Below are 14,664 nucleotides of genomic sequence, written 5' to 3'. Positions count from 1 at the left end.
ACCACTCAGTCGGAGCTATTTTGTTAGAGCTGTCCAAAAGGACTAAGACATAATCTTCAGTGTGAGGGTATCACTGACTCGATTATCAAGTAAGCCTCCACCACAATCTTTTTCATTTTTGGTTCAATGATCGGATGACTCCAAGTTAACAATGAGTTTAAAATAAAGATTACCAAGGTCACCATCATTGTCAGAAGAGTCCAAAAATAATTACCTATCTCATTTTTCTCTCTGTTCTCCAGCTATCTGAAAATTCTCATTGTCAACAAGAATGAAAAAAACCCAAAGGGTTGATATCCAGTATTTTCTTTCCTTTTTTTTTTTTTTTTAAATCTCCAGTATTTTCAAAACAATATTTATATTTTCACTTTGCCCTTTTCATGAAGCTAAAGGAGGTTACTTTCCGTCAGTCTTGTAAAAGGGACTAGTAATTTTAGGAGATGCTGCTACCATTTCCTTTATATTTTATGCATGTTTAGATTAAGAAAAGGAGAAAGACTCTAGCCAGTGTTGCCAAGAGCATCAAGTAGAACCATTGCTTCTAGGACACCACCACAAAAGGTTATGATTAATTTGGGGTTTTAAATAGATTCACAGTATAAACCCCAGGCCAGAACAAGTAGGGTGTTAATTGTATCAGGGAACCTGACTGGGGGAGGGGTGTGTCAATGAATTTTATTCTCCTGCCTGAATCCTGAACTAGCTCCCCAGTTCCCTAAGACAATCCTGATGAGAAAAGAGACACACCTCAAAATGAACTGCCCCACCAGCTCTGTAGGATGGGGAGTTTGAAACAGAACTTCAAGTAGGTTTAGAGCATGACTCTAAATTCTAGCAGCATGAGGATTACTTGGAGAGCTTATTAAAACACAGATTCCTGGCCCCACCCCCAGAATTTTTGATGCGGAATGTCTTAGGGGATGACACAGGGAAGTTGCATTTCTCAAATGTCCCAGGTAAAGCTGCCCATGATGATCAAGGTGCCACACTTCGAGAACCCTTGGTTTTAGAATTGCAGAGAAGTGGTGTATCCCCCATACCTGAATTTGTCGACCTGCTGCTGTAAATTGGGGACAGGTTGTGGACAGCACTTTCTCTTTTCCTCTTTTTTTAATAGAGAGCACAGTGGGGTGGGGAGCAGAGGGTGAGGGAGACGGAGAAACATAAGCAGGTTCCATGCCCAGTACAGAGCCCCAGGTGACCCTAAGATCATGACCTAAGCCGAAATCAGGAGTCAGACTCTTAACCGACAGAGCCCCCACCGCGGACAGCTTTGAACGCCGGATTCAGGAGGTTTGGGAGGACTTTAGAGAGTCCACAATGGCCACCTTACGCAATTCCTGGCCCTCTTGTTAAAACTTAGACATCACCTATGAAACGCACCTTGGATGTTTAGCCCCGGCTGCTCTCAAATTGTGTCGTTCAGTCATCCTCAGGAGTCAGGGGCCTGTCCCCGCACTGCTGTTGGCAGAAGAGTGTGCCTCTGACGTCACCAGAGCATAGGGACCTTCTCTCACTCTCTGCTCCCCCTTCCACTTCCGTGTGGCTGAACCCATCTTCCCCCCTTGCTCCAGCCTTAGCAGTGTCCTGCCTCTTCTCCCCTCCGCAGTCCCCAACAACACTGAGAGCTTCCTTTCTGTCAGGCCACTCACTGTCCATCTGTACTCTTCCCTGGCTCCTTCTCTTCAGGCCACAGACACGCTCAAGTCTCTCAGGTTATATAATAACCTGAGAGTCTCTCTTGGTTATATAATAACCAAATGCTCCGTGGGCCTGGCCTTCCCTGCGAGCCACCACTGTCTCCTTCAGTTCCAGCCCCAGGCTCAAGGAGCGGCCTTCCCCCCTCACTCCACAACCAGCCTCAGTCGGCACGGGGGTCGGCGCCGCCCTCTTCTTGCTTGTCGGTCCGTGTATCCCTTCTCTTCCTGAGGCTGCGGTGGCTCCATGGTTGCGCCCTGTCCTCTATGATTTACATGCTAGTCTTAATTTGCTCTCAGGACAAATGAGAGCTGACTGTGGGTTGATGCCGCCATGTTTAGCTCTTCTTATACACATCAGCTCTATGCCCAACGTGGGGTTTGAATTCTTGACCTCAAGACTGAGTGGATTTATAACCTTCTTCTTATCCCTGAGCTCCACTATTTTCAATCACCTTTTAGGAATTTCCAGGTGCCTCAGCTGCAGCGTGTCCCAGATGGCCACTTTTCGACCCCCGACCCAAGCCCGCTCCTCCTCTATGTCCTGTCTCCATCTTGGCACCACCATTCTTCCCCTCAGAGGCCTAAGGCAGAAATATCAGGATCACCACTGACTCTGCTTTCCCATCAAGTCAGCTGGGCACCTGGTCCACGTGCTGGTTTCAGATTCCGTGTTCTCCTCCACAAGCCTACCGTCACCGCCACCGATATTCTGGCTCTTGCCTAGATGGTCAAATAGCCTTCCAACCGGACGTCCTGCCTCTGGGCTTAGTGTGCTGGTGTGGAAAAGAACACAGCTTTGGGGGTCACACTAATTTGAGTTCGAATCAGTTTCCCCAGGTTCTCACTGAGCCTGCCAGGCAAGTTACTTCAGCTCTCGTGTGCCTCCACGTTGTAGAGGAAGAGGTGACACGCCCACTCGGGAGTAGACTGTGAGGGCTTACTGGACCGTGTACTGTATGTAACATATTTAGCACGGTGCCTGGCACACAGAATGACCTCCCACCCTCCTGCCAGCCCCTGCAAAATCACCTTCCATAGAAAGCTCCCCCAAATTCCCTTTTGATAGGCTTGGTCCTAAAAAGACCTGCCATCATTTTTAAAATAAAAATAAATCTGCACAATCAAGTATAAACCTATCTTTACAGGTCATTGCATGCATTTCCTGAGTGGATCCCTGCCTTTCAGCCATTTCAATGAAAATGGCTTCTCCCTTGTTGATTCAGCTGCTGGAACGCAGCCCTGTCCTGTGTTTGCCAGGTAACCGACTCCAGCAAAGTTTCTGCTTCAACATGAAGCCTCCCCTGACTGTGGTTTAGTGTGAAATCTGGCATGCTAGAGGGTGGAGGGAGGGCAATGTAATGTATTTTAATCTTTCTTCTTGCATGCTATCCTCACTAGAATTTGCAAGAATTGCCATTCTGCTGAGAATTCCATTTTTTTGGGGGGGGTGGGTATCTCCTCTCCACCCCACCCCCATCCCCATCTTGCTAAATTCTTAGAGCATTTTCTAGGAATCTCTGTTAGAGATTCTGAACCAGATTCTGAACCAGACTCTGAACCAATCCCTCTCCTCCTTTCTAGATGTCCCCACTGTGCTCTCCATGTTTCCCATTCCATGATGAGCTCATTTGCCTCCATCTTCAGCCTTCTCATGGAAAGTTCCCTCTGCTGCCCGTCTCAGGGGAACCCTCCCTCTCCCATAAGCTCGTCCCCTCCCAGGCTGCCTTCTCAGGTAGGATCTGTTCATTACTGGCTATTCTGTTCCAGAAGAGTGACATAAAGTGTCTGTTCTCCAAGGTGTAAGACACCCAGTAAAAAGCCCTATTTCTTTTAAGCTCAGGCCATGTCTCCGTCATGCTTTCCCTCTTCTGATCTCTCTTCCTAATTCACTGAAGACTTAAGCACAGGGCTCATGATCTCCTTTTCCATTCCAGTTTTGCCTTTACTCTGGCCCACTTCAAAGCCCACAGCCCACAAGCACCTTGACCTTTTATTTCCAGGGCCCCTCAGCTCCAGAGAACTTCATGTCCACTTGAGGTCAGCGACAACATGACCACATGCTGGACCTTTGTTTGTTTGGCTTGTTTTTATCACTTGGAATTATTTCAGTTGTGAATTACTAAATCCCAACATCTCGCTTTCTAATAATAATGTCCTTTTTCACTCTAACTCAATTCCTTCTTTCATACGTATTCTTTGATCTTATAGGGGATTTTAACCCCTTGCTCCTTTCACTTTCTCCACTCTGCTTTCACTTCCTTTCAGCCACAGTGTAAAATCCTTAGCCTCTAACATCAAACATGCTCTCGTCCTTATTTCTGATCCCAAGTTCCATCATCCTGCCGCCGCATTCTGGGAAAGCTTTGGCCCCAGAACCAACTAAATGTCCCCCTCATCCACGTCTGTATCTATGCTGTTAGTTCTCTTGGAGGAAGTTGGTCCTGAAGATCAATGCCCTTAGAACAGTCTGGTCTCTGCACCCCTAGAGTCCATCTTTGCTTCCCTAATCAGCTCTTCTTCCTCTCTTCCATGACCAGCTAGCTGCAACCTTCTCCCTCTGGCACCTCTCCTTCCTCTCAGTAGAACTGCTTCTCTCCTGCCTCATGGAGAAAACAAGGTCACATGAGACTGCCCTCTGCTTTCATGCACCAAACTTACACCTGCACATATTTCTCCCTTTCCTTCCCTGTTCCTTTGTTACAACAGAAGATATGTCACTGCCCAGATTTAAAGTTTACCCTCTGCCTGTGCTATGCATCTATTCACTGAACATCTTCAGGAACATTTCCCTGCCTTACACTTGCAGTGTTTCTACTCTTTGTCTTTGCTGGTGATTAGACAACAGCAACATCTTCAAGAGTCTCTACAATGTTAAAAAAAAAAAAAAAAAAAAAAAAAGGAAGAAGAAAAACTCTCTCTACCTCCCATCTTCCTTTCCTCATAGCCAAGCTTCTTGATTTTTCTTCAATGCTTCCTTCTTTCCACTCATTCCTTAACCCGTTGTTATTTGTGTCCCGTCCCCAACACACCAGCGGAGCGGTACTTGCCATGGCACAGTAAGGCTACTGAATGCAACAGACGTATTTCAGTCTGATGATACTTCCATAAAGTATTTGTTACTCTTGGTCACTCCCCTCTCTCTCTTTTTAGTTTTATATTATAGAAAATTTCTTTTTTTAAAAAAAAGGATATTTATTTATTTATTTGAGAGTGAGCAAGAGCAAGCATTAGCAGGCAGAGGGGCAGAGGGAGAGGGAGAAACGGAATCCTCACTGAACAGGGAGCCCGATGTGGGGCTCAATCCCAGGACCCTGGGATCATGACCCAAGTCAAAGGCAGATGCTCAACCAATGGAGCCAATTTCAAACATATTCAGAAACAGAATAATGTCAATATCCAGCTTCTATATTTAACAATACTTGCACAATCTAATTCATCTATGTCCACACATTCCCCCTTCCCAACTGATTATTTTGAAGCAAATCTCTGACATCATGTGATTTCTTCTGTAAAATTTTAGTGTGCATCTCTAAAACATCAAACTACTTAAAATCATCAAAATAAAGTGATCATACCTAAAAATAATAATTCATAAATATCAAATATCTAGTCAGTTTTCCCATTTCCTAATAGTCTTCTAATTTTTTTAGAAGGGTTGCTTGTCTGGATTAGGTTTTACATAGGATTCATACTTTAAGATTGGTTGAAATGTCTCAAGTACTGTTTCCTTCTATTTTGTTTGATATGTAGTTTCTACCTCTATTTCTTTTTTTCTTTGAAAATAAATTTAGATATTTTTGTAGAAATGAGATCAGCTGTCCCACAGATTTCTCCACAGCCTTGATTTGGCTGATTCCATCCCTGTAGTATTTAATCTTTTGCATCTTTACCTCCTATTGCCTCTGAATTCAGAGATCTGGAAGAGTGACAGAATTTGAATTGTATTTGGGGGAAAAACCTACTTCAAAAGTGGTATTATATACTTCCATTACTGTGAAAGTTGTTTCTATTTTTACAATCTTATCAGCAATGACCTCTACCTCATGTTCAACTCCTATCTTCCTATATTAGCTGGAATATTTCTGTAAAGAAAAATATCTCCTCATCAATTATTTAGTACTCCTGAAGTAGAAATCATATAGAAAAAACAGAATAAATGTTTGATTCTTTCAGAATAAATAATTAATTCTTTCTTTTACTTCTTAGTTTCCAAAATATTGGATTGGCTTTCCTCACATTCTCCAAAGATGACTAATGAGTATTTTTTTCTTTTCTCAGTATTATTATAGAACGCATAGAAACCAAGGAAGCTACCAAACACTACATATTTCTTGTTGAAGTTCTTAGAAGTCAAACTGAACAAGCTTCTGCAAGCTGAAGAATATCAATGAAGGTGATAGATTCATGAGTTCACCCTCATTGATAGTCCTTGGCCTGCAGAAGCTTATTCAATTTGGCTTCTAAGACCTTTGGCAAGAAATATGTAGTGTTTGGTAGCTTCCTTGTTTTCTATTATGATGAAATATTCCAGGCTCATTTTACACATTTCCTGCTCCAGATCTAGAATCACTAATTTCTTCCAGGATCTCTGGTTTCTTTTAGTGAAGGTGGTACTTAGCACGAACCGGACATGAGGAGTGTCAGTGCTACATTGGTCATTGTTTCTAGAAACATTTTGTTGAATATGTATTTTTTAGATTTAAAGGTAACATATGCTACACATTCTTACTAGTACATCCAACTTAAATCCAGGATTACTGCAGAGGTTTTACTCAATTCAAGCAACTCGTGTCTCCTTTCGACCCAGCTGATAACCACTCTGCGTTGACATGAACGCAGTCATTTATTTCATGATCCAAACCCGACAGCAGCAAAGCACAGTTACAAAACCACCACGAGCAACGTGAGTACTAAAAGTAATTTAAATTTTTTGTAGTTCTTTTTATACTTAAAATATATCCGTTTTAGAATGTATAGTTAAAACAAAGGATTTTAAAGTCAGATTCATTCTATGCTGTAATGGTTTGCCTCTAATTTGAACCGCACTAATTCTCTGAACCACACTTGATTTGTTTCATGTTACTTCACATTTTTTTTTTTTCTTTTTTTTTTTTTTTTTTTCTTTTTTTTTTTTTTTTTTATTTTTTTTTATTTTTTATAAACATATATTTTTTATATACATATATTTTTATCCCCAGGTCTGTGAATCACCAGGTTTACACACTTCACAGCACTCACCAAATCACATACCCTCCCCAATGTCCATAATCCCACCCCCTTCTCCCCAACCCCCTCCCCCCGGCAACCCTCAGTTTGTTTTGTGAGATTAAGAGTCACTTATGGTTTGTCTCCCTCCCAATCCCATCTTGTTTCATTTATTCTTCTACCCACTTAAGCCTCCATGTTGCATCACCACTTCCTCATATCAGGGAGATCATATGATAGTTGTCTTTCTCTGCTTGACTTATTTCGCTAAGCATGATACGCTCTAGTTCCATCCATGTTGTTGCAAATGGCAAGATTTCATTTCTTTTGATGGCTGCATAGTATTCCATTGTGTATATATACCACATCTTCTTGATCCATTCATCTGTTGATGGACATCTAGGTTCTTTCCATAGTTTGGCTATTGTGGACATTGCTGCTATAAACATTCGGGTGCATGTGTCCCTTTGGATCACTACATTTGTATCTTTAGGGTAAATACCCAATAGTGCAATTGCTGGGTCATAGGGCAGTTCTATTTTCAACATTTTGAGGAACCTCCATGCTGTTTTCCAGAGTGGCTGTACCAGCTTGCATTCCCACCAACAGTGTAGGAGGGTTCCCCTTTCTCCGCATCCTCGCCAGCATCTGTCATTTCCTGACTTGTTGATTTTAGCCATTCTGACTGGTGTGAGGTGATATCTCATTGTGGTTTTGATTTGTATTTCCCTGATGCCAAGTGATATGGAGCACTTTTTCATGTGTCTGTTGGCCATCTGGATGTCTTCTTTGCAGAAATGTCTGTTCATGTCTTCTGCCCATTTCTTGATTGGATTATTTGTTCTTTGGGTGTTGAGTTTGCTAAGTTCTTTATAGATTCTGGACACTAGTCCTTTATCTGATATGTCGTTTGCAAATATCTTCTCCCATTCTGTCAGTTGTCTTTTGATTTTGTTAACTGTTTCCTTTGCTGTGCAAAAGCTTTTGATCTTGATGAAATCCCAGTAGTTCATTTTTTCCCTTGCTTCCCTTGCCTTTTGCGTTGTTCCTAGGAAGATGTTGCTGCGGCAGAGGTCGAAGAGGTTGCTGCCCGTGTTCTCCTCAAGGATTTTGATGGATTCCTTTCGTACATTGAGGTCCTTCATCCATTTTGAGTCTATTTTTGTGTGTGGTGTAAGGAAATGGTCCAATTTCATTTTTCTGCATGTGGCTGTCCAATTTTCCCAGCACCATTTATTGAAAAGGCTGTCTTTTTTCCATTGGACATTCTTTCCTGCTTTGTCGAAGATTAGTTGACCATAGAGTTGAGGGTCTATTTCTGGGCTCTCTATTCTGTTCCATTGATCTATGTGTCTGTTTTTGTGCCAGTACCATGCTGTCTTGATGATGACAGCTTTGTAATAGAGCTTGAAGTCCGGAATTGTGATGCCACCAACGTTGGCTTTCTTTTTCAATATCCCTTTGGCTATTCGAGGTCTTTTCTGGTTCCATATAAATTTTAGAATTATTTGTTCCATTTCTTTGAAAAAGATGGATGGTACTTTGATAGGAATTGCATTAAATGTGTAGATTGCTTTAGGTAGCATAGACATTTTCACAATATTTATTCTTCCAATCCAGGAGCATGGAACATTTTTCCATTTCTTTGTGTCTTCCTCAATTTCTTTCATGAGTACTTTATAGTTTTCTGAGTATAGATTCTGTGTCTCTTTGGTTAGGTTTATTCCTAGGTATCTTATGGTTTTGGATGCAATTGTAAATGGGATTGACTCCTTAATATCTCTTTCTTCTGTCTTGCTGTTGGTGTAGAGAAATGCAACTGATTTCTGTGCATTGATTTTATATCCTGACACTTTACTGAATTCCTGTATAAGTTCTAGCAGTTTTGGAGTGGAGTCTTTTGGGTTTTCCACATATAGTATCATATCATCTGCGAAGAGTGATAATTTGACTTCTTCTTTGCCGATTTGGATGCCTTTAATTTCCTTTTGTTGTCTGATTGCTGAGGCTAGGACCTCTAGTACGATGTTGAATAGCAGTGGTGATAATGGACATCCCTGCCGTGTTCCTGACCTTAGCGGAAAAGCTTTCAGTTTTTCTCCATTGAGAATGATATTTGCGGTGGGTTTTTCATAGATGGCTTTGATGATATTGAGGTATGTGCCCTCTATCCCTACACTTTGAAGAGTTTTGATCAGGAAGGGATGTTGTACTTTGTCAAATGCTTTTTCAGCATCTATTGAGAGTATCATATGGTTCTTGTTCTTACTTTTATTGATGTGTTGTATCACATTGACTGATTTGCGGATGTTGAACCAACCTTGCAGCCCTGGAATAAATCCCACTTGGTCTTGGTGAATAATCTTTTTAATGTACTGTTGAATCCGATTGGCTAGTATTTTGTTGAGTATTTTCGCATCTGTGTTCATCAAGGATATCGGTCTATAGCTCTCTTTTTTGGTGGGATCCTTGTCTGGTTTTGGGATCAAGGTGATGCTGGCCTCATAAAATGAGTTTGGAAGTTTTCCTTCCATTTCTATTTTTTGGAACAGTTTCAGGAGAATAGGAATTAGTTCTTCTTTAAATGTTTGGTAGAATTCCCCCGGGAAGCCGTCTGGCCCTGGGCTTTTGTTTGTTTGGAGATTTTTAATGACTGTTTCAATCTCCTTACTGGTTATGGGTCTGTTCAGGCTTTCTATTTCTTCATGGTTCAGTTGTGGTAGTTTATATGTTTCTAGGAATGCATCCATTTCTTCCAGATTGTCAAATTTATTGCCGTAGAGTTGCTCATAGTATGTTCTTATAATAGTTTGTATTTCCTTGGTGTTAGTTGTGATCTCTCCTCTTTCATTCATGATTTTATTTATTTGGGTCCTTTCTCTTTTCTTTTTGATAAGTCGGGCCAGGGGTTTATCAATTTTATTAATTCTTTCAAAGAACCAGCTCCTAGTTTCGTTGATTTGTTCTATTGTTTTTTTGGTTTCTATTTCATTGATTTCTGCTCTGATCTTTATGATTTCTCTTCTCCTGCTGGGCTTAGGGTTTCTTTCTTGTTCCTTCTCCAGCTCCTTTAGGTGTAGGGTTAGGTTGTGTACCTGAGACCTTTCTTGTTTCTTGAGAAAGGCTTGTACCGCTATATATTTTCCTCTCAGGACTGCCTTTGTTGTGTCCCACAGATTTTGAACCGTTGTATTTTCATTATCATTTGTTTCCATGATTTTTTTCAATTCTTCTTTAATTTCCCGGTTGACCCATTCATTCTTTAGAAGGATACTGTTTAGTCTCCATGTATTTGGGTTCTTTCCAAACTTCCTTTTGTGGTTGAGTTCTAGCTTTAGAGCATTGTGGTCTGAAAATATGCAGGGAATGATCCCAATCTTTTGATACCGGTTGAGTCCTGATTTAGGACCGAGGATGTGATCTATTCTGGAGAATGTACCATGTGCACTAGAGAAGAATGTGTATTCTGTTGCTTTGGGATGAAATATTCTGAATATATCTGTGATGTCCATCTGGTCCAGTGTGTCATTTAAGGCCTTTATTTCCTTGCTGATCTTTTGCTTGGATGACCTGTCCATTTCAGTGAGGGGAATATTAAAGTCCCCTACTATTATTGTATTGTTGTTTATGTGTTTCTTTGATTTTGTTATTAATTGGTTTATATAGTTGGCTGCTCCCACGTTGGGGGCATAGATATTTAAAATTGTTAAATCTTCTTGTTGGACAGACCCTTTGAGTATGATATAGTGTCCTTCCTCATCTCTTATTACAGTCTTTGGCTTAAAATCTAATTGATCTGATATAAGGATTGCCACTCCTGCTTTCTTCTGATGTCCATTAGCATGGTAAATTCTTTTCCACCCCCTCACTTTAAATCTGGAGGTGTCTTCGGGCTTAAAATGTGTTTCTTGGAGGCAACATATAGATGGGTTTTGTTTTTTTATCCATTCTGATACCCTGTGTCTTTTGACAGGGGCATTTAGCCCATTCACATTCAGGGTAACTATTGAGAGATATGAATTTAGTGCCATTGTATTGCCTGTAAGGTGACTGTTACTGTATATGGTCTCTGTTCCTTTCTGATCTACCACTTGTAGGCTCTCTCTTTGCTTAGAGGACCCCTTTCAAGATTTCCTGTAGAGCTGGTTTGGTATTTGCAAATTCTTTCAGTTGTTGTTTGTCCTGGAAGCTTTTAATCTCTCCTTCTATTTTCAATGATAGCCTAGCTGGATATAGTATTCTTGGCTGCATGTTTTTCTCGTTTAGTGCTCTGAAAATATCATGCCAGCTCTTTCTGGCCTGCCAGGTCTCTGTGGATAAGTCAGCTGCCAATCTAATATTTTTACCATTGTATGTTACAGACTTCTTTTCCCGGGCTGCTTTCAGGATTTTCTCTTTGTCATTGAGACTTGTAAATTTTACTATTATGTGACGGGGTGTGGGCCTATTCTTATTTATTTTGAGGGGCATTCTCTGAACCTCCTGAATTTTGATGCTTGTTCCCTTTGCCATATTGGGGAAATTCTCCCCAATAATTCTCTCCAGTATACCTTCTGCTCCCCTCTCACTTTCTTCTTCTTCTGGAATCCCAATTATTCTAATGTTGTTTCGTCTTATGGTGTCACTTATTTCTCGAATTCTCCCCTCGTGGTCCAGTAGCTGTTTGTCCCTCTTTTGATCAGCTTCTTTATTCTCTGTCATTTGGTCTTCTATATCACTAATTCTTTCTTCTGCCTCATTTATCCTAGCAGTGAGAGCCTCCATTTTTGATTGCACCTCATTAATAGCTTTTTTGATTTCAACTTGGTTAGATTTTAGTTCTTTTATTTCTCCAGAAAGGGCTTTTATATCTCTCGAGAGGGTTTCTCTAATATCTTCCATGCCTTTTTCGAGCCCGGCTAGAACCTTGAGAATTGTCATTCTGAACTCTAGATCTGACATATTACCGATGTCTGTATTGATTAGGTCCCTAGCCTTCGGTACTGCCTCTTGTTCTTTTTTTTGTGGTGAATTTTTACGTCTTGTCATTTTGTCCAGATAAGAGTAAATGAAGGGGCAAGTAAAATACTAAAAGGGTGGCAACAACCCCAGGAAAATATGCTTTAGCCAAATTAGAAGAGATCCAAAATCGTGAGTGGGGAGAAAGGGGATAAAAAGAGGTTCAAAAAGGAAGAAAGAAAAAAGAAAAAAAAAAAAAAAAAAAAAAAAAAAGAAAAGAATTTTTTTTTTTTTTTTAAAAAAGAAAACACCTAAGAAAAATGTAAAAAAAAATATATATATATATTAGATAAACTAGTAAAAAATCGTTAAAAAAGAAAAAGGTAACAGTTAAAAAAAAAAAATTTTACCCGAAGGCGAGAAAAAAAAAAAAAAAATGAAAAAGAAAAAATTAAATTAACTGCAAGACTAAAAAAAATCACAGGAAAAAAGCCATGAGTTCCGTGCTTGGCTTTCTCCTCCTCTGGAGTTCTGCTGCTCTCCTTGGTATTGAAACCGCACTCCTTGGTAGGTGAGCTTGGTCTCGGCTGGATTTCTTGTTGATCTTCTGGGGGAGGGGCCTGTTGTAGTGATTTTCAAGTGTCTTTGCCCCAGGCGGAATTACACCGCCCTTACCCGGGGCCGGGGTGAGTAATCCGCTCGGGTTTGCTTTCAGGAGCTTTTGTTCCCTGAGCGCTTTCCGTAGAGTTCCAGAGGACGGGAATACAAATGGCGGCCTCCTGGTCTCCGGCCTGGAGGAGCCGAGAGCCCAGGGCCCCACTCCTCAGTGCGCCCTCAGAGAACAGCGCCCAGTTACTCCCGTCTGCCTGACCTCCGGCTGCGCTCCGAGCTCACCGAGCCTGCGACCGGTTCAAGGTAACACGGAGCTGCGAGCTTACTGTCGGCTCTGTCTCTGTAGCCGGCTTTCCCGTTCCAATACCCGCAAGCTCTGCGACACTCAGACACCCCCGATCCTTCTGTGACCCTGCGGGACCTGAGGCCACGCTGACCCCGCGTGGGCTTCGCTCCGGTTTAGCCTCTGGAGCGATGTCCCTCCGCGGAACAGACTTTAAAAGTCCTGATTTTGTGCGCGGTTGCTCCGCCGCTTGCCGGGAGCCGGCCCCTCCCCCCGGGGTCTATCTTCCCGTCGCTTTGGATTCACTTCTCCGCCAGTCCTACCTTTCAGAAAGTGGTTGTTTTTCTGTTTCCAGAATTGCTGTTCTTCTTCTCTTCGATCTGCCGATGGATTTTCAGGTGTTTGCAATCTTTAGATAAGCTATCTAGCTGATCTCCGGCTAGCTGAAGCAGTCTCAGCTTGCTACTTCTCCGCCATCTTGACTCCTCCTTACTTCACATTTTAAAAGATTTATTTATGTATCTATTTTAGATGTGAAGGAGGGGCAGAGGTACAGACAGAGGGAGAAAGAGAGAATCTTAAGCAGACACCCAGCAGAGCAGAAAGCTGGATGTGGGGCTCCATCCCACGACACTGAGGTCATGACCTGAGCAGGAATCAAGAGTTGGATGCTCAGCTGACTGGGCCACCCAGGTGTCCCACTTCATATTTTTTAGGTACTACTTTTAAAATTGTATTTTATTTTGTAACTATGGAAAATATTTACGTAGTTCCTGGTTCCCGAGGAACCTGGTTCCCAAACCAAAGGTACAAAGTATCTTTTAAAAAGTGTGGCTATTCTTCTTGTTTCTTTCAGGAATTCTCTTTGTTTCCTCCCTGTAAGGAAGAATTTTGTGTATATATGTCATCTTTCCAACTTTTAAAAATATATAAATATTGAACAATGACAACATACTACTTATTTTTCTCTACCTCCACTGCTTTTCCCATTTAAAAATATATCCTAGACAGCACTCCATAATAGTACGAAGAAATCTTCTGCATTTCTTCCTAAACTTGAATCATACTCTCTCATGTGGACGTCGGTTACTTTTGATTTGTCCACAGCCCAGTGATAGACACTTGGGTCCTTTCCAGTCTTTTGCTATTCAAGGTAGCCTTTCAATGGATCCCCTTCTGCAGATGTCTTTTTTTCTTATTTTTGCTAGTATAGCAAAGATTCCTAGAAGTAGGAATTGCTCTGACAATGAGCAAATATGCATGATGAATTACTTTTATATACTGCCAAATTCCTCTCTCCAGTGTTAAGCCGTTTTGTACCAGCAATAGCAATGTAAGAGAATGGCTGGTTCTTTTGGTCTCATCACAGACCATGTTGCTCTTGGATTTTTGTCAGTATGACAGCTGAAGTTTCTCACCATGGTTTTAATTTGGATTTCTTTTATAGGTGAGGTTGTTTTTCATGCAGTTGAGATAAATTCTGTCCTCTTCTCACAGTCTGTCTTTCAAAAATTATAATTCACCCCCCTCCCCATTTCTTGGGTTGGTACTCTTTTAATCTCCTTTTCTAGTTTCATTTCTCCTGTTTATTTCCTAAATATTCTTCTTTATCTGGATCTAGACTTAATAATGTTTCTTTTAAAATCCACTGCTTGGGTTGTAAGAATGGTTGCTATTCCTTTTTTTAAAATTTTACTTTAGATTATTTATTTGAGACAGAGAGAGAAAGAGAGAGCATGAATGGGGGGACGGGGCAGAGGGAAAGGGCACAGAAGGGTTCCCGCTGAGCAGGGAGCTAGATGTGGGGCTTGATCCCAGAACCCTGGGATCATGACCTAAAGTAAAGGCAGACATTTAACTGACTGAGCCACCCAGGCACCCTGGTGATTGCTATCCTGCCTGGTACTGGATATGCACCTGCAGTCC

The 14,664-nt window shown here is 41.5% G+C and overlaps 1 protein-coding gene across 4 annotated transcripts in view; it reads right to left on the bottom strand.

Annotated features, from left to right (window-relative positions):
* Positions 1-14,664, bottom strand: part of DYNC1I1 (dynein cytoplasmic 1 intermediate chain 1) — a 303,858-nt gene that overhangs the window by 48,487 nt on the left and 240,707 nt on the right. The window lies entirely within an intron of this gene.

Source organism: Mustela lutreola, chromosome 4 (assembly GCF_030435805.1).
Source record: "Mustela lutreola isolate mMusLut2 chromosome 4, mMusLut2.pri, whole genome shotgun sequence".
Taxonomy (NCBI): Eukaryota; Metazoa; Chordata; class Mammalia; order Carnivora; family Mustelidae; genus Mustela; species Mustela lutreola.
This window is presented reverse-complemented; position numbering and strand designations above follow the sequence as displayed.